Source organism: Accipiter gentilis, chromosome 15 (genome assembly GCF_929443795.1).
Source record: "Accipiter gentilis chromosome 15, bAccGen1.1, whole genome shotgun sequence".
Lineage (NCBI taxonomy): Eukaryota > Metazoa > Chordata > Aves > Accipitriformes > Accipitridae > Astur > Astur gentilis.
The window spans coordinates 24,839,147-24,865,061 of NC_064894.1; the positions used below are offsets into that span (position 1 = coordinate 24,839,147).

General features: G+C 42.3%; 1 protein-coding gene across 7 annotated transcripts in view; it reads left to right on the top strand.

The window, feature by feature from the left end:
* FYN (FYN proto-oncogene, Src family tyrosine kinase) overlaps nucleotides 1-25,915 on the top strand; it is a 140,612-nt gene that overhangs the window by 63,200 nt on the left and 51,497 nt on the right. For 6 of the 7 annotated variants that reach the window (XM_049817872.1, XM_049817875.1, XM_049817876.1 and 3 more), the window contains one exon: nucleotides 22,238-22,372. The exons of the other annotated variant lie outside the window; for it this stretch is intronic. The gene's annotated coding sequence lies outside the window, so the exon portion shown is untranslated. The remainder of the gene's footprint in view (nucleotides 1-22,237; nucleotides 22,373-25,915) is intronic. 7 annotated transcript variants of the gene reach the window in all.

Below are 25,915 nucleotides of genomic sequence, written 5' to 3' on the forward strand. Positions count from 1 at the left end.
TTTTCACAGCTGTTCCTTCCCCTCTTCCCACTTCAAACTGTTTGCAAAATCTTATTTTGAGGTAGAATAATCAGGTACCTTGAGTTTCCCATCTGTAAGGATCTCTGACATATCTCTGACCCCACTGTAGGTGTGTTTATGGCATTCCAAAGTCCCAGAGAGTTTAAAAATAATTACAAAAAATATCAGACAAGGAAACAGTTTTGCCCAGTCTCTGTTCCTAACCCACTGAATCCAAGGACTGGACATCAAGAGAACCTTTTGGATTTATCTGGATGTAGCAGCTGAGCTCAGAGGCTCAGCAGTTATTTATTCATCTTGTATCAAAGTCCTAGAAAAGGTCATGCAGCCTCCAGATCAAAAATTTATAGTAGTTTTAAGAGCTGATTGGAGAAATATACTTGAATGCTGGGAGGGAAATCTTGGGTGAATTTAAATCTCCCTCAGCTAAGCTGATGATATCTTTCTGAGCAGTGTGAGAAGAGACCTCTTTTGATGAGATTTCTGTAAAGCAGCCCTGTGGATGTCAGAGCAGATATTTGCATGGCACTGTGGGTTTGACCTGTCTTGCGTTGAGCGCAGCATTTAGCAGGCCGTCAAGGAAGGGCTATCCCTCCACATCAAACACTTGCACAACTGCCAGGAGTTCCAAGAAGCATGGCTGATGTAGGACAAAAAACCTTGGGGTGATCTGTGTTTTATTTTTGTCCCTACTCAGATTGCTCTTTGCCAGTCCAAACTCCCCTTGAAACTCTTGCCTTTCCTAAGAGTTTTTTGTATTTCAAAGCTGTACAGTATGGAGTTCTGTCCCTGTCCTTCTAGACCCTGTAGTTGGTTACAGCCATCAAGATCAGAGGAGGGTCAAGCTGTGAAGCGGATAGAGGAGCTACTCTATCGTAAACCTGATCTGCATCTTCCTGTGCCAGGTGTGCCACTGTGTGCTTGTCCTCTTCCTATAGATATCCTCTTTCCAGGAAAGCTGTGAATGCTTCAAACACAGGCCTTGAAGCTGAATGTATACCACAGGGTCTGGAAGTCCACTGCTCTTTTCACTCTGAATTTAGGCAGGGATACCTCCCCAAGTTGAGGGCTTTTTGATGGTTCAGCTGAAATCTTGAGATGCTGTGCTTCTGTCTGCACACTTCTCTGTAGATTAGAAGCAACTGCACATCTTAAACAATGGTTTCAGCTTTTTCTAGTTGCTCAGATATGTTGTGGAAATTTTGGATTTCAGCTGCTAAGACACTCATCTGGTATTTTGTTGTGGTTTTTTCCCGTTAAGGATGGTCAGATATTTTTGTCTTGTTTTAAACAAAAAATTAGCAGGTAGTGACTGCTTTGATTTTAAGAAATTATATAAAAACAAATTTTCAGTGTCTTTATACATATTAAATTTGTTTGCCTTTAGAAAGATTGTGATGCCCTCTGCATTCCTGGGTGTCCGATTTGTATGATACAATTATTTACGTCCTTGATGCCTACCAGAAATGCTATTGAATTTCTCTTGGTGATTCTTCACACTTGTCAGGTTTCTGACATAAAGTATTATAGAGCAACTATGTATTATCTGCAAAGAGCTTGGAATATGTGCTCTCACTGCAAAAATAACCCGCTGTAACTTTTGCTTTATTACCTGTATTCTGCCATGCCCACAAGAGGCTTTGCCAGAATCATTAGCTGTTCTCTGTAATTAGGGCTGACCTGGTGCATTTTGGTCCTATTTCTAATAGCTTTTAGTTTTCCAGTCATTAATTTGGTCACTGATGCACCTCATAATGTGCTTCTGTTGCGTATCTTCATTATCTCTTCCTACGGGCTGAAGATTATCATGCATCCTTAGGAAGGAAAGTATGTGGAAATGCTTGAGCATTTTAAAATATCTTGGGGTTTACCAAGATTTGCTATGCTATGCTTGTAATTCCTTCAATTTAGTCTGTTTCTTTTCTTCCAGTCTAGCCTGTGTGAAAGATGTGCATGTTGGTGCCGCTGGGTGTGGTAAATGTGAAATCTGGTCCATAGGATTTCTAAGGAATGTGGCTTGTCCCCTGCCCAGAACCACATCTCAAGTCCTGACCAGATTGGATTTACTCTTCTCTCTTAAGAGATGTGAAGCATTGTTATACTTGTGTTCAGTTTATTAAATCAGATAACCCTACACAGGGAGGTTACGTTCCAGTCTCCTGCAGAAGAGATCTTTGTGTCTCGGTCTCTGTTGTTTTCCCAAGTGTTTTCCTACATCTCCCTGGTAATCTGTTTAGTATAGCTTTTCTTTTTTTCTTTTTTTTTCCCCTGAGGTTGAGGTGATCCAATTGTTGGAATTGCTCAGCAAAAGATGGCTGGTCCGTGGGCCATCCATCTGGATGTCCCTCTTGCTGTAGCCACTGGAGAAAAAATAGGGAAGGACAGTTAGGACAGCAGATGGAGCAGAGCACTACATGCAGCTGTACCTCCCAGCTTTCTTAGCTGGTTCAATGGCAGAGATGTTTGCAGTAGATCATGATGTTACAGCAGCTTGAAGATCTGTGATAAGATTTTGCAAGTGGTAAATTGGTTGGGTTTTTTTAATCTAGGTAACAAGCCCTTCAAGTGTTCTGTTGAAAGAAAAGCATTAAATTTGAAAATTCAGATGTTGCTTTAGGGAGTGTTACATCAACTTTGCTCTTTTCTGTATGCTCATCGGGGTATTTTTGTCACTGTGCAGTTGATACAGAAACTCCTGTTCCATCCCACTGGCATGTTCTCGTACCTTCTGTTCCCCTCCCTCCCCTCAAGAGAACTGAATAATAACATGCATGTGATACACTGCAAGGGCCACTACCGTCCAACCCATTATGAGTTCAGATTTAGATACAGAACAGCTTTGCACCTGGTTTCACGTCCAGCTCTGATTATTTTATATTAAAGTGTAAGTGCAGCTTGGAGCAGGCGGGTCCCATCCAGCTGGTAGAGGGATCCTGGGGCGTTGTAGGTGGGATCTCCAGGGAATTTAGTTGCTAGGAAGCATCCTTAGTGAGCTCATGCAAATGGAGATTTTTTTTTTTTTCAGAGGTTAGTAATTTAGTCATGTTTGGGAGTTTTCTGCAGAGATGAAAATACAAAGATTTTCCCTTGGCACCTTGCAAGTTTATGGTCCAAATCACAAAACCTCTTGAGCAGTTCAAGGAGTGACCAGAAGCTTTTAACATGAACAAATCACTCCAGTTTCCCATGTCTTGTTTCAGAATTAGCTTGAAAAAATTTGGCTGAAGTCACGCCAAAAATCCAAAACAGCAACAAAGCAAGGAAGAAAAAAAAATCTCCCAGCAAACATCCAGCATAGAGAATATTGCCAAACTTGAGACTGTTTGTGCCAAGTTTATAATCAGGCAGCAACAGGGTCTTAGTAGGTAATGCTCTCAACCCACAGCTAATGAGCCCTGCAGCGCAGGGAGTGAGGAATGCTGCAGAGAGAGGCAGGGCTCTTACCCGGTGCCTGGTTTGTATGATGTGCCGTGTGTAAGACACAGATCATACCTGAGATTAAAAAGAATAGAGAGCATGAGTTCTGGGCATGAGATAAGGCCATTTCTGTGGATAAGACTTACTAAATAAATATGTGTTGTACTAAATGAATACGTGTTGTAGTGATAAAGACATCTATAGGTAGAGTTTAAGGTGTGTGGATGGATGTAGATTTTCCTGACGTGAGCGTGCTGTATTTTGTAGTACAGCCACAGCACTGCTTTACTTCTAGAGTTTCTTTTATGAAATACAGGGGAAGGGAGGCAGTTAATGTAATTCTCTCGACATTAATTCTGCTTCATCAATACTTCATGAATTTAATAGATTTTAGAGCTACAATCATTTGGGAGATTATTTTATCAGCTAAGCACAGTGGAGGTTGCTGAAAGTAAATGGAGGACAGAATGCATGCAAGTGTGATATAGGATGCTGCGGTATCAAGAAGATTTAATTATTATGGGATTTGTTTAGGACATTTCTCTGTGCCTTTTGTAAAACTTTATGTTGGGCACTACATACTTTGCATATAGGCAAGTTATATCTTCAGTAAGAGTTTGGTATGGATCTCTAGGCACAAGTGTCTTTTTCCACCTCATAGCATAAGCACACTGCTCTAGTTCTTCATCTCTCATTATGTCTCCCTCTCGCTTAAATGCTCATTGGCACGAACATAATGAAACTGCATATAAAAGAGCATGAAGAAGAGGAGAGATCTCATTGCAGATTACCAAAGCTGAATATTTTTGGACATTGAGTTATTTATATTAATCAGTTTGCTAAGCTAAAGATAAAAGAAAGCCTGGGATGCAATCCAGAAAAACCAAGAACAGAAACTAGTGTGAAGATCATGCATTAGTGCGTGTTTCGAGAATGCCTGCAGTGCTATATCACAATACCCCTTTCAAAATAAAAATTAAGAAGGGCACTGCTCAGTGGTGGGGGAGATTCCTGCTTGACATGTTACTCTCCATCAGCTGGGGCAGAAAGCTCTGTCAGGGAGCGCTCTGCATCGTCCTGCAGCAGCCCTGCTAGCAATGGTGAACAGCATTCGTGGGCTCCGAGGGGTCCCACACAGCCTCCACTGGTCTGGGGAAATCAGCTCTTCTAAGACACGTTATCAAGGAAATCACTAATGGCAACTTTTAGAAAATATCCAGTGAGCTTAAATTCGTAAGAAGTTTGTGTTTATGCTGAAGGTATCACCTTGAAAACCTCAGAGCTAACAGAGGTTTATACAGCCTTCTAATAAACAGTGTTTTGTCCTTGTGACTTTTATGCCTGTTCTCCACCCACCTATAGGAATATATCCAATATAGGAAGTCTTATTGCTCCTATTGTTTTTAGGGAAGAGAAAATAATAAAGATTCAACTGTGTAAATGTCATTCCTGCCCAGCCCATTTAGTATTACAAGACAGGGAGAAGTCTGCTTTGAAATTTTCCCTCTGGCAAAAGCTTGAAAAGCCTTGAAGATTGTGTGCATCTTTGATCATGTCATGCAACAGCAGTAGTGAGAAATACAAAATCTACTAGCTCAGTCTGCTAGGGTTTTGAATGCTTTGCTGAATGCTGAGAATCCTGCCTTTCTAGTCTTATAAGGTGGTATCTAATCCTGTAACAACCTTTCAGACCGTATTGATTTACAGACAGAAGTTTTGTGCTTTTTTTATCAAATTACATTTCATACCTTGTATTTTATTTTGTACAAAAATCATGATAACGGAAGCAAGTGGCTTTACAGGCAGAAGGGTAAAAATAGAAATAGCATGAGACTTTTTATTTTCTTTGTAAAATTATTAGTTAAAAATATGTGTGATCTTAGATGTGATCTGAAATGTTAACTACTTTAGTCCCTGGTTAAGAAACTCTCCCATTCATGCAGTTAAGATGCTAGAAAGAAGTCTCTGTGGAAAAAAACCTCAACTGCACACTTTGGAAACAGGATTTCAGGTCATTTCTTGTCCTCTTTTGCTGCTTATCAGAAATGAAAAGTTTGTCTTTTTTTCAGTGGGAACTTACGCCACATTATAGTACAGTATGCTTAAAGCTAGTGGTTGTATTGGTGAACCAGCACCCATTGCTGTGATGGGTGCTAAGTCTGGTTAGCTGTAATTGGGCTGAATCATCAGTTTATGAAAGTCCTCATTTTGCTATGGTATTGTTGGTTGTGCAGGACACTTAGGAGTTTTTGTCCATTTTTCCCCCTCGCTGCTGTATGCCGTTTACTATCAACCATAATCCCTTTTCCCCCCATTTCTTTCCATTTACCTCCTTTGATGAGAAATATTTAGGCCACTACATGTCTTTATTCTTGTAAGACGGAGGCTGATGGAAGATCCTTTACATAAAATTCTGCTCTATCTATAGAGCAGGATTATCTCCAAATACATCTGTAGACGTATAGAAAACATAGAGACTGACAGCTGATAGATGCTGTAGTCTTCTCATTGTTTTCTACCATGGTGATTATGCCAAATGTGTCAAAACACAGAGAAACAAATTTGTATATGAGTGAAGAGGCATTTTTTCGGCTGGGAAGACTATGGAACATGTCGCTATTGTTGATAATAGTCAATGGCATACTCCACACACATGACCAGACAACATGTGCAGTCTACATCCACAGTCCTATTTTTAAGATATCCTTTATGACCATTTTGGTATCTGCTAAATGCCTTTGCAGGAGCCCAAGATCATTCCATTTGTTTTTTTTTAAATGTTTTGCTCTTGAGTTTTGTCCTCTAACTGACTGTAATTACACAGGGAGGCTTAATGTGAGTCTAACCACCAGCTTTCCTGTATGTCATTAGATGTTGCTTGGGGATTAGCATGCACAGTTGTAAATGACAGTATATATCTTCGTCTTCTTTTTTGGATTAGACTGTTTATAAGCCAAGTGTTTCAGATGAGAGAGAGAGAGAGAACACTATTCAAAGCTGACAAAGTAGAAGGAAAGCTGGTGTTGAATTAAGGGGCTGCTTGCAGCAGCCTTTTGCTCACCCTGAGGAAGTAAGAGCATGCCAAAGATGCAAGCTGCATTGCTAGTGTAAAACAATTCTTGCATGTTGATATTGAAGTATTCATCATTTCTGTGTTAGTGCGGCATGTGCCTTCCACGTGTGTGTCATCCTCTGCATGTGGTGTAGATGTTATGCAGAAACAGTTATTTTGAGAAACTTGTCTGGTCATGTGTGTGGAGTATGCCATTGACTATTATCAACAATAGCAAATCTTGCATGTAACTGTGGCTCCTGTCTTGCTCTGAGCAGTTTCACATGGCTTATTCTCAGTAAAACATGTAGCACCTTTCATCTAGTATCTCTTGCAGCAGCGTGCAAAAGGACAATGTGTTGCATAGTACGCAGAAAGCAGCCCACCTTGAAGACATTTCAGAAGGTGGATGTTGTGCAGAGCTCTGAGAAAGGAGCTCTGTTTCCAGGCAGAGACACCAAAGCGCTTGAGCTGCTCACTGTGCACAGCCGGGGGTCTTTGGGAAGAGCTCACACTCAGATAGGTTTTGTTATTTTGCTTTTCCATCCAGTTTAGGTCCCCAAACTTGCATCTGCTTTTACCCATGCTTTTATGCATTTGTGATTTGGGTGAATGTATGTGAGACCTGAGTTTTAAATTTTGCAGGAAACACAGACCTGTTACTCTGGCATTGCAAGACCCCTTTAAGTTTCCAGAAATCAAAAGAAAATTATGGTTTTTCCTTTGAGGCTTATATTTGAGACATCATTGAAAGTCACGTGTATTGCAGGGGACTTCTAATTGCTGTATTAAATACTTGCTCAACATTAAATTGCTTAACATCAAAAGTTTCTATTGCTGTTATTAAATATATCCCTAGCTGTACTTCTAATTTAAAAATTTAACAATTCCTAAGCTGTGACTTTTAAAAACCTCTTCTCTAAGAAAACTCTTCCTCAATAATATGAGAGACCAGCACCATTCCAGGCCACCATCCTGTTTCAGCAGGAGCTGTAGGAGCGCTGCCATGTGAATTTTTGTGTCAAATTATCTCTGCTGCCTTGCTTCCACTGTAAAAAGCAATCCTCATGGTATTTTTTCCCCAGAATATTTTTCCTCTTTTTGAAGCTACCCATGAATATAGTCAATGTCTTGCTATCTTCTTTATCTTTCGGATCTCTTATGTCTGGGATAAGTTCCAGGAGCTTTATGGTGTAGCTTTAGGCTCCTCTGGGTTGGAGATGCTTCTACTTGTCACCCAGACAAGAACTTGCCTTATTATTTAAAACAAGAAAAGAAAAAAAGACAGACAAAAAAACGCAACAAAACATAGAAAACCCTTTTTAGTTCATGGTGGAGGAGGAAGACACCCTAGGCACAGCCGGCAATTAGTTGTATAGTTTCTTCAGGTTGATAACCAGCTCTGGTAGAAATCTATTCTTTGATGGACAGTTCTCTAATGATATTGGACAGGGAAAGCAGAAAATTTAATATGCTCTGCAAGTCAGGGTTGGTTTGAAGCACTGGAAAACTGTGAAAGTCTGAGAGAAATCCCCTTGGAGCTTGCTTTGTCGGCTCATCACTTGCCCTTTCTTGTATTTAACTAGTCTCAGTTCAGGTCATGTGTCCTAGACTCATCTGTGTCAGTAGAGTGGGGGAGTGTGAAGGGAACTTTTTTTTTTTCCTTTTTTGTTTTTTAAACCCAGAACACATAAGCAAAATAGCAGGCGGTACACAAGTTGAAATTATGGCAGTCCAAGCAAAGTGTCGAAGTAGCTGTTGGTAACAATGCCATCAGAAATCTGTTCTTGGTCAGTTTAGCAAGATATAAACTAGCAAGTGACTCACCAAAGGTACTTCTGTGGTTATTCGGCAGGTAATGACAAATTTACTGTGTTAACAAGCTTGACTGTAGCTTAACATGTCCAGCAACCTCTACTTAAACTTTCTGCAACTTACAGAAGTAATTCCTTCTGATGTTGCATGCTGTTTTCCTGCAAGGGTCTGGAAATATCTAAGCCATCCCAATCCATTTGTTAAATTTTATAGGTGTTGCTCATCTTATGATTAAAAAAAAGCTTGAAAAATAAGATTCTTCAGTTGAGCCCAGTTAAATCTTTTGCAAAGGCTGTTAAAAGTGTCAGATATGGCTTGCAAATAGCACACCCTGACACTGCAGATTATTTAAATCTGTATGACATCATCAGTGGATAATTTGCAAACCCCACTTGTTATGTAAATGTGTTCAGTAACCAAGTAGAAGGCTTATGTATGTAAGAAATCATACTTTTGTGCGCTGTAAGTCACCTTACCTGCCTTATGTTTGTTCTGGGTGGAAAACAGTGTCTGACTGTGACTGGGAGCCTCTCCAGGGAGCTCATCCTCAAATTGCCACCGCTGTGATTTACAGGAACAGCCTTGCGAAGCTTCTTGAACCTTTTGGAGCTTCCTGCTTCTTTGTTGGTCTTTTCAGGTCTAACGTGTAATTTTAGTTACTTCTTAGCAATTAGATTAGGCACAAGCAGTTTCCTTGTAAGATTGCCTGAGCAGGTCCTTTGGTAAACTGTAATAACCCTGTTGTGGCTCAGCAGCATTTGGCAGGATAATTAAACTGGACTTCAGCACCGCAAACAGGTACACAGCTAAACACCACAGATCTGCTCAGGTGCTTGGTCAAGTTTCTATATACTCTATATTGGCTCTGTCACAGCTATATGTGTCTTCTAGTTATGCTTTCTGCTGCAAGCTACACATCATTTGCTCTGGAAAATCATGTTTTAAGTACATTGAATGATAAAGCACTTGTATTTCTTATCCCACAAATATGCCAACATTAGATGGATTCACGTTGATTTGCGCTACGTCTTTCTTAGCTGTTTATTTTTAAACTATTTTAATCCCTGAACATTCAGGGGGTTTAAGATAGAGGAAAGAGAACAGTTAAAGATTTCACACAAATCAAGAATCACCTTTGTGAGGATCCTTCCAAATAAGCCTGAGAACCGTACAAAACCGATGATTACTTTTTCATGCAGGGTCCATATTGATTTTGTGCCACATGACACATCCTGCTAGGTCTTTGTGCAAAAGAAACCATGCTAACCTCCTGCCCTTTCCCCTGGCAACCTCATCGCTTTCCGACCGCCTGTGTCTGGTGCCCCTGCAGCTATCCCCATAAACACAAATGCACCTTCCAACATCATTTCTCAAGCTTTTGCCTCCTCATTTCGGAGAGCACAGAGAAAGCAGTGTCCCCGTCCACGCACAGACATAGCATTACATTTCCAACCAATAGTCTGATTGCTAAAATATACCCATGGGTAATTAGTACTGTGTATGTAGTTAATCGATTTAAAATTAAATGCCACTGGCACTGGCAAAAGGTTGTACTAGGTTTTGTTACGGCTTTGGAAAAAAAATCTGTTTTAGTGAAAGCTGTCTCTGAGAAGGGATATTGGTTCTTTGTGTGCTGCCCACGACAAAAGAAAAGCCGGGGGTACAGTTTTCACAAAGGGTGCTGTAAATTTTATTGTCATGTTTTCATGGGGTATCCACGTTGATTTTAAGAAAGCAACCCTTCAATGTGAGGAGGTGGGTGTATCTTACGCACAGCAAAAGGAGACAGTGTGCCAGCAGTCTTGTGGGTGAGATGGGAACCTCATCTCCGGCTTCCTAGTCCATCATCCTCATCATTAGACAATTCTGCCTCCTAGGCAGACAGATTACTTCATATTTTCATTCATTAATGATTTATCAGACAGCTCCTCCCCTAAAGGCTCATCTCCTCTGTTATATTCACAGCCCACACGCAACCAGCACCATGTAGCTGCCAGCTGGCACTCTGGCATCAGGAGTGCAAGCTGCTAGCCCTTTTCGGCATCTCCTGCTGCCCCCTCCTCACCTCCCTTCCCGGCTGCTCCGCTCACCTGCCCGCTCCTCGGTGCCTTAGATTGCACCAAAGCCATCAGATCTCCATGTGTCCTGTTCTTCTATCCCATCTCTCCGTTCTGATTGCTTAACGTGCTTTTAATAACTATATTTAAAAAAAAAAAAATGGATGTGACCCCATTTGTAACGTGGCAGTACTTGTGTTTTTACTATGGAAATACTGGCCTCTCAAAGCACAGCACGTTTTGGTGTGAGGGTATGCTCAGTGGTGACTTAAATTTTAGTTCCAGGTAGAATTTGTAGAGAAGAGGGAGTGCTGGGGAGAAAATGAGCAAGCTGTGTCTATGAGCAGGAAGGTGTGGGTTGGCTTCAGTTTCAGGTTTTGCTATCAGGTGTTTGGCACAACAGCTCTTTTGAAAGCCTTCTCCAGTTGCCTCTGTGAGAGAGTGATTTTTATCACATTGCTACAGATTAACTCTGTTCTTGTTCTCTGTTCTGCTCCCAGAAATCAGGCATGCTCCTAGGTCTGGGAAAGGGAGTCCAAATGAAATCTCATGATGAAAGGGGAAAAACGCAGAACTGTTTACCGCTCTCCAACTTTTGTCCAATGGAGGCGGGTTGTGACCCAGAACAACAGGGGAACAAGGGCTGCAGGACAGGAGGAAAAATGTACACGCTAGGAGAAAAGGGATAAATGAAACTCCCTTGAGTCATTTATACATGAATGTGTAACTCTGGAGTGCTTAATGTACCCTTGGTAAGTGGTGACTGGTAACTAATTTTCTCTCTTCCCTCTCCCACACCCTCCCAGCGTTTTCAGAAAGGACACATGACAGGGATAATAAATCTCATTATTTTAACAGGCTACAATGGAAATTATGGATTAAAAGTGCTATGGATGCCTCAGTAGAGAGAAACTGCCTGTTCCTAGGATGCCTAAAATACGTTTTCACTTGCACTGTTTTGGGGAATTTTCTGAATTATTTAGGCCCTCCCATGTACCCCTTTGGCACAACATTTTAAAGTAAACCAGTGTTAAAGGCACCAGGGTTCGATCGAGTGGCCTCGTTGCTCCTACCGTTTGAGGACAGCCAGAGCCTGACAATGAGCGAGCTCAAGCTTTGGGGAAAGTCTGGATCTAAATCCAGACTGGATTATCTTTATTCTGGGTCTCTGAGCTGGAGCTTTGCGCTGCTGTTTTAAGGAGAGAGCTAGAAGGAGGAGGAGAGTTCAGGCTGACACGCATAATGGTGTCGTCGTTCTGTTGTACACCACAAGACTAATAAATTTGGATGCCTTTGGCTTTGGAGGGGAGAGAGGCAGGTGAGAACAGTAGGTGCTTGTGTGCTTTGGGCAGCCAGGTCTCTGGAAAACCAGTGTCAGCTCTGAGGGAGTAGGAACTTTGGTGCTCCTCCGTGCCCTCCTTGTTGCAGCCAGGGCAGGTTTCAGGGCTCCCATGGGGGTGAGTGGGAGGCCATGGCAGGGCTGTGCTCACGCAGGCTGAGAAAAGAGGTCATTGTACAGTGACTCAGGTCAGAACAGGGAGGAAACCAAGAAAAAACAAGTAACTTATTTCTAGGGGTAGTTTGTGAGCAGAACAGGGAGTTGGGACATGGGTCTTGCAGGTCCCAGACCAAGGAGAGAGCCCAACAGTTGCTGCAAGACTGGGACGTCCCAGAACCGTGGATGAGGACAGCAACTGAGCTGGATAAAGCACTTCCATGCATTAGCACCTGTGTCAAAACTTCTTCCAGGTCTCTCAGTAAAACCGGTCAAACCTGGCACATGACTGTCAACAGAACTAAGGGCCTGTTTGCCTGGGAGTTTGCCATCAGTAAAGCCAAGTGTAAATTTACAGCACCCAACTACCTCGTAACAGTGCCCTGTATATGGAGTATGTTACCTCGCACATACCATGCATTAAATGTGCAAGAAGTTGCTATAGCACAAGGAGCGTGCACTGAATTTCCACCTAGTGCTAACTGCCTGTGGTAAACCACAGTTTACCAAGCAGTCATTCAGTTTTTCTTGCATCCCGTCTCTCAGCTTTACCATTTGGTTTAGAGCACAGGTTCTAAAAAAGCAGGAATTTGAACCACACTATTTCCCTGCAAAATGTGTGCCATGCTGTTGTTACATGACTGAATTGTTGCATTTGTCTCTAGTTTCTAAAAGGAGGATTTTAGTAAGTACAGTAGGTCTACATATGACCTGGAAGAACCACGGATCACTAGGGTTAGAAAGGGGCTCTGGAGATCATCTACTCCAACCCTCTGCTCAAAGCAGGGTCAACTCAAAGTTGGTATCTCAGAGTCATGTCCAGCTGGGGGTTGAGTATCTCCAGCAATGGAGACTCCACAGCCTCTCTGGGCAACCCGTGCCAGCGCTCAACACCCTCACAGTAGAAAAGGTTTTTTTCTTATGTTTAAACAGCATTTCCTGTATTTTAATTTGTGCCCATTGCCTGTCACTGGGCACCACTGAGAGGTCTTGCTTCGTCTGCTTTGCTGCCTCCCATGAGGTATTTATACACATTAATAAGATCCTCCTAAGCCTTCTCTTCCCCAAGCTGAAAAGTCCCAGCTCTCTCAGCCTTCCCTCATAGGAGGGGTGCTCCAAACTCTTCACCATCTTTGTGGCCCTTTGCTGGATCCACTTGAATAAGCCCATGTCTCCTCTGTACTGGGGAGCCCCAAATTGAATCCAGCACTCCAGATGTGTCTTACCAGTGCTGAGTAAAGGGGAAGGATCACCTTTCTGAACCTGCTGGAAGTGCTGTTTCTAATGCAGGCCAGGATGCTGATGGCCACCTTTGCCATGAGGGAGCATTGCTGGCAGACCCAGATTTTCTCCTGCAAAGCTGCTTTCTAGCTGGTCAGCCCTCAGCACGTATCCCCAGCATGGAGTTATTCCTGCCCAAGCGCAGGATTTTGTGTTTCCCTTTAGTGAACTTCATGAGGTTCCTGTTGGCTCATTTCTCCAGCCTGTCGAGGTACCTGTGAATGGCAGCACAGCCATCTGGGATATCAACCACTCTTCCCAAACCTTCTGAGGATGCACTCTCTGCCATCATGTAGATCACTAATGAAGAAGTTAAACAGCATTAGCCCCAGTATTGACTTCTATATCAGCAGCAGACCCCTTTTGCTACTGACATACCTGTGGAAACCCTTCTTGCTGTTTTTGACAACCCTCACTGGATTTAACTTCAAGTGGGCTTTGGCTTTCAAAACCCTATCTGACCCTGCTTCCACCTCTTGTGCACTTCCATTTCATGTTCAGGTTTAGTCAGGCACTTCTTGTTCATCCATGTGGGCCTCCTGATGCCTCTGCTTGACTCCCTGCATATTGAGATGGACCTTTCTGGAGCTCATAGGAGGTGATCCTTGAAAATCAACCAGCTTTCCTGGACCCCTTTTTTCTCTAGGGCTGTATCCCACAGGATTCTTCTAAGTAGATCCCCGAAGAGGCCAAAGTCTGCTCTTTGTAAGGGTTGTGATCCGGCTTTTTGGAAAAAAAGACCATCCACCATCTCATGGTTAGTACAGCCCATGCTGCCCCTGACCTGCATATCTCCTGATCCTTGTTTGTAACTGTAAGGTGCAGCACAGCATTTCCCATTGTCGGCTCAGTCACCTGGGTTAGGACATTATCATCAGTGCACTTCAGGAATCTCCCGGATTACTTGAGCCCTGCTGATTCAGGTTGGCATTTTCAGCCTTTTCTCACATTTAATATATCTGTGGCTGCTATTTCTTTGTGCAAACTGTTCGGTCGTTTTACATGATTAAACTTTCGAACCCCATCCTGAAATTATGTCCTGTGGAAAGCGGTTTGCAAAAGAAGGCTAAGTGAGGCCTGTACCAAAATGAAACATGTAACCCACCTAACATGTTGGGTTTTATTTCCTCCCCTTTTCTCACGCTTAAATGTAAAATAAGCATTATACTGTAGGAACCAGGCAAAGGCTAATTTCCCTCATTTGAATGTGAAAAGGAGCCCACATCCTTCCTGTGCCCTGCAAAGAATGCAAAAAAGACTTTGCAGAGAAAACAGATGTACTAATATGTATCACTTGTTGGGGGTAGGGGGAATCCGGGGTGCTGCCATTAAAGCAATGCTGAACTTGCAAGAAAACAAAAGCACCGGCATACACAATATAGTGCTGGGAAGTTGACAAAGTTGGGACTGTTTTCTTTTGCTTGCATTTATGCTCCTGGCATCTGAAAAACTGCTCTGAAAAAAATATATACAAAAGAAAACATGTAGCCTCATTTTTCACACTGAAGAAAATCTTCACTGAAGATGGTTAAGTGCCCAAATAGGAACAAAAAGCAGAAGGTCCAGCCCAGCCTTAGGGAAATCTTCTACATTTCAGAGTCAATATTGCCTTGCCAGAAGAGTACACTACGGACATCATAAACAAAACAAACATAACTTTTTGAAGTATCCCTTGATTTTATTTATATTTTTAACTCCCCTACCTCTCTAACACATGAATATGAAAGAGTTTGTCCTGTCATCTCACCAAAAATGCAGGATATAGTGGAGAGGGGTTTAATGGTTTTTAATGGTTCTCCATCTTCCCTGCTAGAACAGCACAGAAGATAGAGAGCAAATGAACTCTGGATGTTATTTCTACAGCTATGCAATCCAGTTCAGAGTACTGTCCTCTCCTGACCCATCTGTTTATCCCTTCCCAAGAACTTCGGCAATGAGCAGTCAGCACTGACCAGTCAGCTTGCATATCCGCTGGTGCTCAAAACTACCCAAATTTGGCAACCTGCCTGATGCAGATTTGGCTCTGTAGTTGTATAGAGTCTCTTGCCAGCTTTTAGCTTGCAGACAGGAGGCAGTTGCATGTGGCCATTTATAATTTATTATATACATGTATTGTCAGTCACAGTAATAAATAGGATAAGTATAAGAGAATACTTGAAAATTTCTTCTTAAAAGGCTACCTCAGACTTCCTAAATTAAAAACTGGTTTTGCAAAAGCAGAGAAATGAAGCATAGCAGTCAGGTTTCTTTGTTCAGCAGTGGTAGCTGGGTAACATCCAAGGATAGGTGCAGCACTTCGTGAAGGTGTTGTGTGGTTTCCCTAAATGCAGCACAATGGCCATTTTCTTACAGCCTGCAATACTAAGGTTCAGGACCACAACACAGACCCTTCAAAATTGGTGCTTTCTGCTTGGTGTACTGTTTGCGTCTTTGGGAAGTGTTCTTAATTCACAGGAGTTTTGAAACTATGGCATTGACACAAAAATACCCAGCCATGGATAAGACAAGCTCAATAACCTTGAAAAGAGAAATGTTAAGCCCACTTACCTAAATCAGTTACATAAATGTGAATGCAGTACAACAGTTTAAGGTGTTTGAATTGCAGTTTAGCTGGAGGCTTGTTTTGTAGGGTCAGGGTAAATAAAATCTCGGCCTTGAACTAGTATCTGTGTTTTGGAACAAACATCTCAATGCAGCACACTGCAGAAGGAAGGAAGCAGAATAGAAACTAGATCATTTTCCTTTCCTTCATTATTTGTTGTAAGTGTAGTTTTCTTACGTATGGAATACACATTTCCTGTTGTAAAAATATTGTAACAGCCTGCAGTAACCAAACAACTGATAACCTACTGTCGCTGAAAACTGGAGTCATACTAAATGAGCAAGTTTTAGAGGGAAGTGTTCAAAGCCTGCAGATGATCAGACCTCTTGTACTCTGAAAAGATGGGGGGTATGAACTACATAATAACTGCTACGATTGTCATAACAGCTGTAGCTTTGCAGTATGGAAGAAATAATAAACTTTAACCCTTCATACTAATGGCGGTGTAAAGATATGGTTGTGTTTGCTTCTTGCTTTTTGTTTTGTATCATCTATGGATTTAGACAAAATCATGTGAGTATCTTATCCTCCCTTTTTCATGTGCCTTAATCCTAGAGTACAGGGGCTTTATTTATCTCTGTCTATGGTAATGCTGGTTTGTAACCCTATTCCACAAGTTGTCTTACAGCATCATTAAGTCCCAGCTGTGCTTACTGCACTGTCTCTGTACTGTGGTAACAGCCACGGTGGTGGGAATCCAATTTAATAACAGAATCATCAATCAGATCACCTAGTCCTAAACCCCTACCCTGGTCAGGGACATTTTCCACTAGACCAAGTTGCTCAAAGCCCCATCCAACATCAAAAATTTACAGTGATGGGGCATCCACATCTTCTTTAGGCAACCTGTTCCAGTGTCTCCTCACACTCATCATAAAAAAATTTCTTCCAATGTCCAATCTAAATCCACCCTCTTTCAGTTTAAAACTGTTGCCCCTTGTGCTATAACTACGGGCCCTGGTAAAAAGTCTCTCTCCCATCTTTTTATAAGCCTTCTTCAAATATTGAAAGGTTGCAGTAAGGTCTCCCCAGAGCCTTCTCTTCTCCCAGCTGAACAACCCCAAGTCTCTCAGCCTGTCTTCTTAAGAGAGGCGTTCTAGCCCTTTGATCATTTTGTGGCCCTCCTCTGGAGCTGCTCTAGCAGGTTGAAGGTCTTGTGCTGGGGACCCCAGAACGGGATGCAGTACACCATTTGGGGTCTCACGAGAACAGAGTAGAGGAGGAGAACTACCTCGCTTAACCTGCTGGCCACACTTCTTTTTATGCAGCCCAGGATATGATTGGCTTTCTGGGCTGCAAGCGTACATTGCCAGCTCATGTTCAATTTTTCATGCACCATTGTCCTGTCCCCAAGTCCTTCTCTGCAGGGCTGTTCTCAATCCCTTCATCCCTCAGTCTGTGCAGATACTGGTGATTGCCCCGACCCAGGTGCAGGACCTTGCACTTCATAGAATCATTTAGGTTGGAAAAGACCTTCAAGATCATCGAGTCCAATCATCAACCATGTCCACTAAACCATATTCTGAAGTGCCTTGTCTACGCGCTTTTTGAATACCTCCAGGGATGGTGATTCAACCATTTGGCCTTGTTGAACCTCATGAGGTTCACAGGGGTCCACTCCTCAAGCCTGTCAAAGTCCCTGTGGATGGCATCCCTTCTCTCAAGTGAACCGGCTGCACCACACAGCTTGGTGTCATCTGCAGACTTGCTAAGCGTGCACTCAATCCCACTGTCTATGTCATTAATAAAGATACTGAACAGTACCAGTCCCAATATGGACCCCTGAAGGACACCACTTGTTACTGGTCTCCATTTGGACATTGAGCCATTGACTACAACTCTTTGGATATATGGCCATCCAGCCAATTCCTTATCCATCAAATAGCCCATCCATCAAATCCATACCTCTCTAATTTAGAGACAAAGATGTTGTATAGGACTGTGTCAAAGACCTTACAGAACTCATGATAGACAGTAAACTTTTTATTTTGGTTAAAGGCTTCTTCTCATTCCTAGTATCAGAAAAATGTTTCAACCATACTTTTGCATCTTGACAAATGCTTTAAAAAAATATAACATGACAGCATGAGAAATTCAAGGAATTCCTTAGGAAGTTCAGTGGTATTTTTGATCAGCCTTTGTCCTCTGACTCTCTAGAGCCATGACCCCAAAGTTTTCTTTCTGGAAGATTCCGCAAAGAGCGGGACACCACACACTCCAGGGACTAAAGTGTTTGATAATTCCTGATGATTGGTGGTCTTAAAACTCTTATTCCCTGAACATCACAACGTTTACGCAGGTCCCCACATAGCTGAAAAGGTCCTGCAGCCCCTGATGGCCAGCCAAACTGTGGACCACACTTTGTGGCCACATTTTGGGAGCAAGTCACATAAAGGGTGGGAGATGAAGGACAAAAGTCTTTTTTTTTCCTTTGTGTAGAGTGGTTTGATGTTCTAGGTCAAGTAGTTTCAGTGGCTGTAACACACGATCACTCTTCTCTCAGAGACCATGCTTCTTATGGACACTAAAAGTGGTAAGTTTTATCTTTCTCTTCATTGTGGTCAGATAGCAGATGTGGACTTTTATTGTAGTAGAGTGACCCACACAAGTAGCTGCTGAAAAGGGAAGTGAGAATCCATTTCTTCACAAGACTTTCTCTTCTTGGAAGTACTCTAGGCACACAGAAAGGGGAAGCCTTGAGGATCTTGTCTGGTTTTTGCATGATACTATTACAGACAACCTGTCTGCGTGGACTGATGGGGAGCTGGGGGAATGGAAGAAGAGGAAAATTGCGAGTAGCAGAGGTGGAAGCCTTTCTTAGGAGAGGAGATAAAAGAGGCAAGAGGGAATAAGTTTGGGATCTGTTTCTTCGTTCTGTTTTCATTGTATAAAATTGAGGGATGAGACACATTCAGCAGTGGTATTTTCCCTTATGAGTTCTGGAAAACTCTACCATTGATGTATGTTTTTTTCTCTTCTCCTTTAATATAGAAGTTATTTCAGGAGCAACAGCAACCAGGTAGAGAAGAAAAACTTTAGTTTAATCTTTTATTTTCAAGATAGTAATTGTGGCTTCCTTGATATGTTTTCCTACCATAATTCATCTTTCCCTTGGAAAAAATATCCCCAGTTTCTATTCTTGCAGTCCCTGTCAGTGTTGCCTCAATGTTCTCTGATATCGAACTATGCAACCTCAAAGCTGCTAAAGCTTGAGCATTTAAATGAGTGGCAAGGCAGGAAAGTTTCATCCTGACAATCATATTGGAAGCAGGTCCATGTAAACCCCTAAATGTTAGAAGAGTAGGAGAGAAGGAAGAAGAGCAGCTTGCTTTAGGGTGAGGGTACTATGTTAGGAACCCTGTTGAAAGTACTATGACCATAAAGGACTGAATTACACAGTTCATGGGGTTTTAGATTAATATCCTCTATGGAACAGGTGTTTCATGCATTTTATGTGCAAAGATCCAATTATATATACAAGTCAGGTAAATTTAAGTTATAAATGAAATGCTGTGTATACATCCAAATGATACTTTAGAAACATCTTGGTTCTCCCTTTCTTAGACAGCACGTAATAGTTTTGCTGCTAAGAGGTGAGCATGTGTTTGGCTAGGGTTTGGGTTGTGCTTTGTTTTCTCTTGCTTTTTTCTTCAGTGAGGAAAGGAGATTGGGTAAAACTCTTTTCTGGTCTCTGTTGACATCAGCACATTCGATCTGCCTGTGTCCAAAAGAATTATGTCAAAGCAATTGCCTGCATTTGTTTCTTAGCGTGTTCTCCAGCAGCAGTGTCGCTTGAGGGTCAAACTGGAATACATTAAACTGGAATTGGGGCAGAAACTGCAGCCAGCCTCAGGTCAATGATGCCTCTTGAGATTTGTGAAAGTGACACTTCTGGGGTTCATTACATTAACTTCCATAGCATTTCTGCATCTGGTCTGGGTGACTTACAAAGGCAGATGGGGTGTCTAGTCTCACATTCTCCCATTAATTCTTTCTCTGTGTCTGGAGTAAAAGGTCTGACTTATTTCTTAGTATTTCAAAAAAGATTTTTTAAATCCATGTATTAAAGCTGTTTGCTTCTATGTAGTTTCTATCACTTATGTTTAGGGAGATAACTGCAGTTACTTCATTTGTAAAAATAAATTTGTGGATTCTAGCATATGTGATCTTTGTAATGGTACATCTTTTGACATAAGCAAGCCTTTACAAGGCTTAAAAACACAGTTGCATACATGCTTAACAGAACATCCTAATCCTATAGGGTATAGCTGGGGTTGTGCCAAAGGAAGAGGGAGAAAAATGCATCAAGGACAGAAAGTATTAAAATGCAAAAATGCACAATTCAAACTGTACTTTAGCAGGCTCTGATTCATCTTTTCTTATTAGCTCTGAAACCTTGCTTTTGATCAACTTTCCCAAAACTCTTGCTCTTCTAGTGACTACGGATTTGCCACTCACAGTTTTGAGTCTTGAGATCTATTGATAGGAATACCAGGTATAGCAGAGACCAGGTGGTGGGGTGTGTGTGAATGCATGTGCACATATATATACACACACTTGGACAGGCCTTTTTCCTCCCTAAAATTTTCACAAGATTTCTTGCTTTAGGTCACTTGCAGAAGTTTTGTACTACAGTGGTTTACATAAGATGGGATGTTTCTTTTATGTTTGTAACATAGCACCAAGATTTTACTATGCTATGTATGCTGTGGTTTAGCAGATATCACTTAATGAAAGTGATGGAAAGTTTGAAAAACATATTTTTTCCCACCTGTTGAACAGAAAAATATCTGTAGAATCATAATTGCATATAATTAAATGTTTGTATGAAATAATGCCTTCTAAATCTTTGGAGCGGCATATGTGAACCAATGCTGAGCTCAAGTAATTGAGATTATTTTATCTGTTTTATTTGCAGAATTTACACTGCAGCATTCAGTCATAAGTGCATTCATTCCAGAAGCTTAAAATGAGCTGATGCCAGCAATGGGCACAAATCAAACACGCCCCAGCCTTCACCACTCCTGCACATTGACAGGATTAATACTTTCTGGCCAAAGGCCCAGGTTAAGACAGACAGCACGGACAAAAAAGCTTGCACTGCGTCCTTAAAAAACCACCAAACTTAAATATTGGCAGGCTGTGGGATGAAGAAAATTCAGCAGCCAGGGCCCCCCACTGAGCGCATGGTCCTTAGGAGCCCACCTGCCAGACCTCACCCTTGGGACGCAGAGCCAAAAGCTTTCTTGGCAGCACCCAGTTCCCTCAGCAGGGTGAGGGGGAAGGAGAAAACCTGTGGATATCCCGAGTGAGCTGGGAGGTGCCTGCGGGAGCGGTGCTCACGTCCACCCACCCCGCTTAAAGGCACTAACTTGTTTTCCTGAAGAAGGTAGCTAGTCCATCAGTTCATCCTGAAAGGGTGAAGTTGGGAGAGGAAATGTCTGTGAGGTATGGAGGACTCCTTCCCTGAGCCTAATTCTCTGAGGTCACCCTCTGCGGCTAGGAGATCCTGGGATGGAATCCCAGGCAGATCCCTGGGATGAGATCCCAGCAGCAGGTAGCAGATGAAGTGAATTGCTGAAGCAAGGAGTCGCAGATACTCTCTCAGCAGCAGAGCTGTAATAACCCCCATCAGTTTCCTAAAAGTTGTTTCCTTGGCATCTCAGTATGAGGAGCTTTGCACAGTGACGTTCTGTGTGGAACCAGGTGCTGGGAATTCAGGGACAGCTGCCTGCACGTCCTGCAGAAGATGGACAGTTGGGTGTCATCCGTACTTAGATGGCACCTCAACCCCAAAAGTTTGGGGGTTCCCCTGGAGATATTTTGTAGGCCATGAGCAGGAAGGCTGCCAGGTTTACTACCCTGAGAGGGGAGGCTGTGTTTTTAATGGAAACACAAAGCGCTGTCTGATGCAGCGACCACCCGCCTGACCTCCAGCTTTATGCAGGCAGTGGATCTCACCCGAAGGAGCTCCTGCTTCCTGCCTAATAACCCAAGCTGCATGGGCGTGCATCCTTTTCGGATCAAGCACGGTTATTTTCACAACTTTGCAGAGATGGACAGTACATCACAACCTGTGGTGTAAAGGGTTAATTACTGGTTAATTGCCCATAACAGATCATTGCTGAAAAAGCAAAACAAAATTGCCCGTTCACAGTCTGGATTGGATTTAGTTTCCAGTTCCAGTGCATGTTCCACCTTTGCTAGATTAAAGCCTGCTCTTATCAAATTTATTCCCCATACGAATATTCCTGTACTGTGAACAAAATAACAAAATTCCCTTTAAGCTTTTTGTTTATAGCAAAACCTTCTGCTACCCAGTGTTTTCAGTTCTTTAATCTCTCTCCCCTGAACACTATTCCAATTTTTCCAACACTTTATTTGAAAACTGGAGCAGCAGAACCTAATACATTATTCACGGAGCAGAGGAATGAGAGCCAAATACAGCATCACCGTAACCTACCTACTCATCTTTTGATTTTCATCTGTTTGTACAGCTGAGGCTCGCATTAGCCCTTTTGGCCACAGCCTTGTGTGGGGAATCCATGCCAAGCTGATTGCCTCCCAGGACCCCCGGTCTCATATTCAGTCTCTGCTTCGGAGGATAGAGTCCTCTCTCTCCCTCTCATCCTGTAAGTACGGCCTGTATTCTTTATTCTAATAAGGTGATTCTGCACTTGGCCATATTAACGCCTAAGCTGGTTTCTCCCATCTTTCTACAGACCCCAGTTGCTCTGTGTCAGGCTTGTCCTTTCGTTGTTTGTTTTTTGCTGTCCCCAGTCTTGTATCTAACCATAATGACTTAACTTTAATCCAAGTCACTGATAAGGCTACTAAATAATAAAGGGATGATCACCAATACCTGTGGAAAACCAATAGGAAACCATCTGTTTGCTAATAAATAGTTTCCCATTTACAGTTACATTTTGGCTTCCTCCATTTATCAACTTTTTAATACATTTAATAAGATTGTGGGCTCAAAAGTGACTTCAGTTTAAAATATGTTTGAGATTTTTGCCTGGCCTCATACAGTGATCGCCACCTATGGAGTCCTGCTCTCCATGTACAGATGGAGACACTCCATAAAAGCTTCAAAGCATTCAGTTTCTCCATAAAGATGTTCTACAGAACAAGTCAAATGACTTAAGACTTGTAATACCATCAGCAACACTGCCTTCGTCAATTGAACTTGTAATTTTTGCAAGACATCAGATTGGTTTGACAGCATCTGTTTTCCTTATAGCCAAGTTGATTGACTTTAATTTTAGAATTTTTTATATATATATATATTTTAATTAATTGAGTCCTATGTTGGTTGTTCTATCCTATGCAAAATACTGGAAACTCAGCCACCTGGCCTGTAATTACTTTCTACCCTTCTTAAACAGTGGCCCAACATGAGACTTCCTCCTGCCCCTGCTCCTTCCCCAGGGCCCCAGAACTGCTTTAGAGGCAGCAGTAGCAGCTCCAAGGCTAGCTCTCTAAAACCTTCTGAGACAAGTTTATTTCTAGCAACTAATCTGAAACACCTTGAACCATATATCTGTTGCTTAGCGTACCCTCTCCAAGGGCTGCTGTGGTGGGAAGTTACTTCCTCGTCATCATAAACAGATCATCTGGCCTTTTAGCTGTGTGCTAATCAGAAATATTTATTGAATAACTTCTGCCACTGTCATATTGTTATGAACAATCCTACCACTTCTATTGTTTAGGATTTGTCTTTCATGATCTGCTTAGAAAAACAAAAAATTATATATCTCTGATTCTATCTGCCTTAACTTTTCCTAGTATCTTCTTGCTTCCTCTATACAGTTTGTTGGTTTTTTTTTTTAACTTTTTTTAGCTCTTTTGACCTTTCCCCCTTCATGTATTGGTTTTGTACATAACATTTTATATGTTTTTTCACTTCCCTGGTAAACCCAGCTGTTGGGGTTTTTTGTTGTGTGTTATTTTTATCTAGCCCAGTCTTCTTTTCATGGTTGTAACACTGTAGGCATTTAGGAAATGTCTTAAACCATTCACAGATGTCAGCAACTTTCTGTACGTTCTGCCTTCAGCCTGATTTGACTCCCATCCACTATAGTTTTGTGAAATTGCCTCTCAGAAAGCACGCGCCGTGATTTTAATTTATGTATGCATGAAGAGCACATGTTCACGTACTGCATAAAATTTTACTAGTCTGGATTTGATCGCAGACAACGTCCGTTATCTGCACAGAAAGTGTCGGTCCTTTTCAGGCAGTTCAGGTGTATCTACATCATACAACTAGCGGTAAGTTGTGCTCGTGCCAGCACTGCAGCTCCTGCCTGTGTTGCCGTCCCTGGCTGGGGCAGGGAGCAAGTCAACAGGTTCTGCTGTGCGTGGCGTGGTAGGGTGACCACTGTGGGGTTTAGCTGTGTGCGGTGGAGTTTAGCTACGTCCCACAAGCTCTTCACGTTGTGGTCATCGTGCTGTGATCTGCTCCTGAATTCTCTGTTCCCTTTGATGCTGCAAGGCCTATATTGTATATGACTCATTTTGCTAATTGGCAAGAGCTTTAGTTCACAGGGTTAGGAAGGCTGATCTTTCCTTTCAATCAGGAGTTAGTAACTTGTCATTAGTAGCCTTTTGGAAAGTACAGGCGTGTTTTAGTGCTAGTGACATAAGGTCTCCAGCATAAATAACACAAGGGGGCTTTTTATACTTGTATATAGGTGTTGAAGAAGCCTGTCATCCTGTGCTCTGCAGTGATTCCAATGGTCTGTAACAGATACCAACTAATACCCCACATTGGGTGTATCTTGATTCATAAATATCCAAGATTACTTACTTCCAAGTCATCAGTCACTCGGACAGATGTCATTTGTGACATATAGGGTCTGTCAACTCCCCTCTTCCTTTTGGACTTCTTAAATTGGCTACAACTGTTTCTTTTAATAGTCTAATAACCTAAATATAGCTATTGTTTTTCAGGAGTATTATTTTGCATTGCTACTCTGCAGGCAGAGGGTTTATCCATTTTTTCAGACTCTTGTAATTGGCATATAGGCATCTGAAAAGGGTCATCTTCTTAGAGCCTCTGCTTTGGTTAATCTTGTTCTTTATATCATGGTTTTGTGCTGAATGTGCTTTTGGTTGCTTATTTAACCTGACTCGCCCAGCTAGCCTGGCTTACAGAGTGTGCATTTGTTCGCTGTCAGGAGGTCACTTTCCCTTTACAACACGATCAACAAATCTGACGTCTGTCCCCTGTGCTGTTCACCTAGTTGTTAACTTCAGCAGCCTTCAGGTTTTTGTCTTTTTGTGCTAGGAAATGGGGAGCAGCACAAAGTCCAGACAGGATCTCCAGATCTCCTGAATTGTCGACAGTTGTGTAGTCCACGAAAACAGTCACCTCCAGTGAAACCTTGCCTGTCTGCTCCAGATTACCATCCAGTCCTGCAGTTCTCTTTTGTGTCTTAAATACAAAGAAACAGAGAAACCTCTGTTGACTGCCTCTTCCTCACACACCACTCTTTTCATTCTGCTGATGTGGATGGTTGGAGCCATCCTCAGGGGCACTTTAGGTCCATGCTTTTCAACTGCTCTTGCTCAGAGAACCGAATTGGGGAGGGCGTGCAGGCAGTGTGAGGGGGAGCTCGAACACCACGAGCAAAATGTTGCCACAGCACCCAGGGGTTGGTCATGTGTGTGCTATGGGCTTGTGGACCACCTGATGATTTATGGGCCCCAGAGCTCTCTGGATCACCAGGCAAGGAACACCACTGTAGGTAATCCTGTGTGCTAGGTTAAGCAAACGTCCACTTGGGCAAATTTCCACACTCTGTTCTGTGTGACTAACAAGGTCTTCAGGTGGGTTTTTAGAGGTTTGCACATCTTCTCTGGTTAACAGAAAGCACTTTCCCTCATGATTTTCCCCACCATCACCTCTTTTCTAAACTCCAAGTCTTGACCCTTGAAGTACCTGTGATGTTCTCCCATGTTTCTTGTTGTCTCATTCTTCTCCAGACTGTGATATTCTGATTCAAGCAGTGCAGCCACCCAAGAGTCAGGGCAGGCTGTGGGATTAATCACCAAAAATGAAAACTCATCAGTCCTACAACTATATACACTGATGCAAAGACAAAGAGGACAATGAGGAGAGAAGGCATCTGTCCAGCATTGTTGTTTTGTGTTCCCCTGTCGCTTCTGCTGGT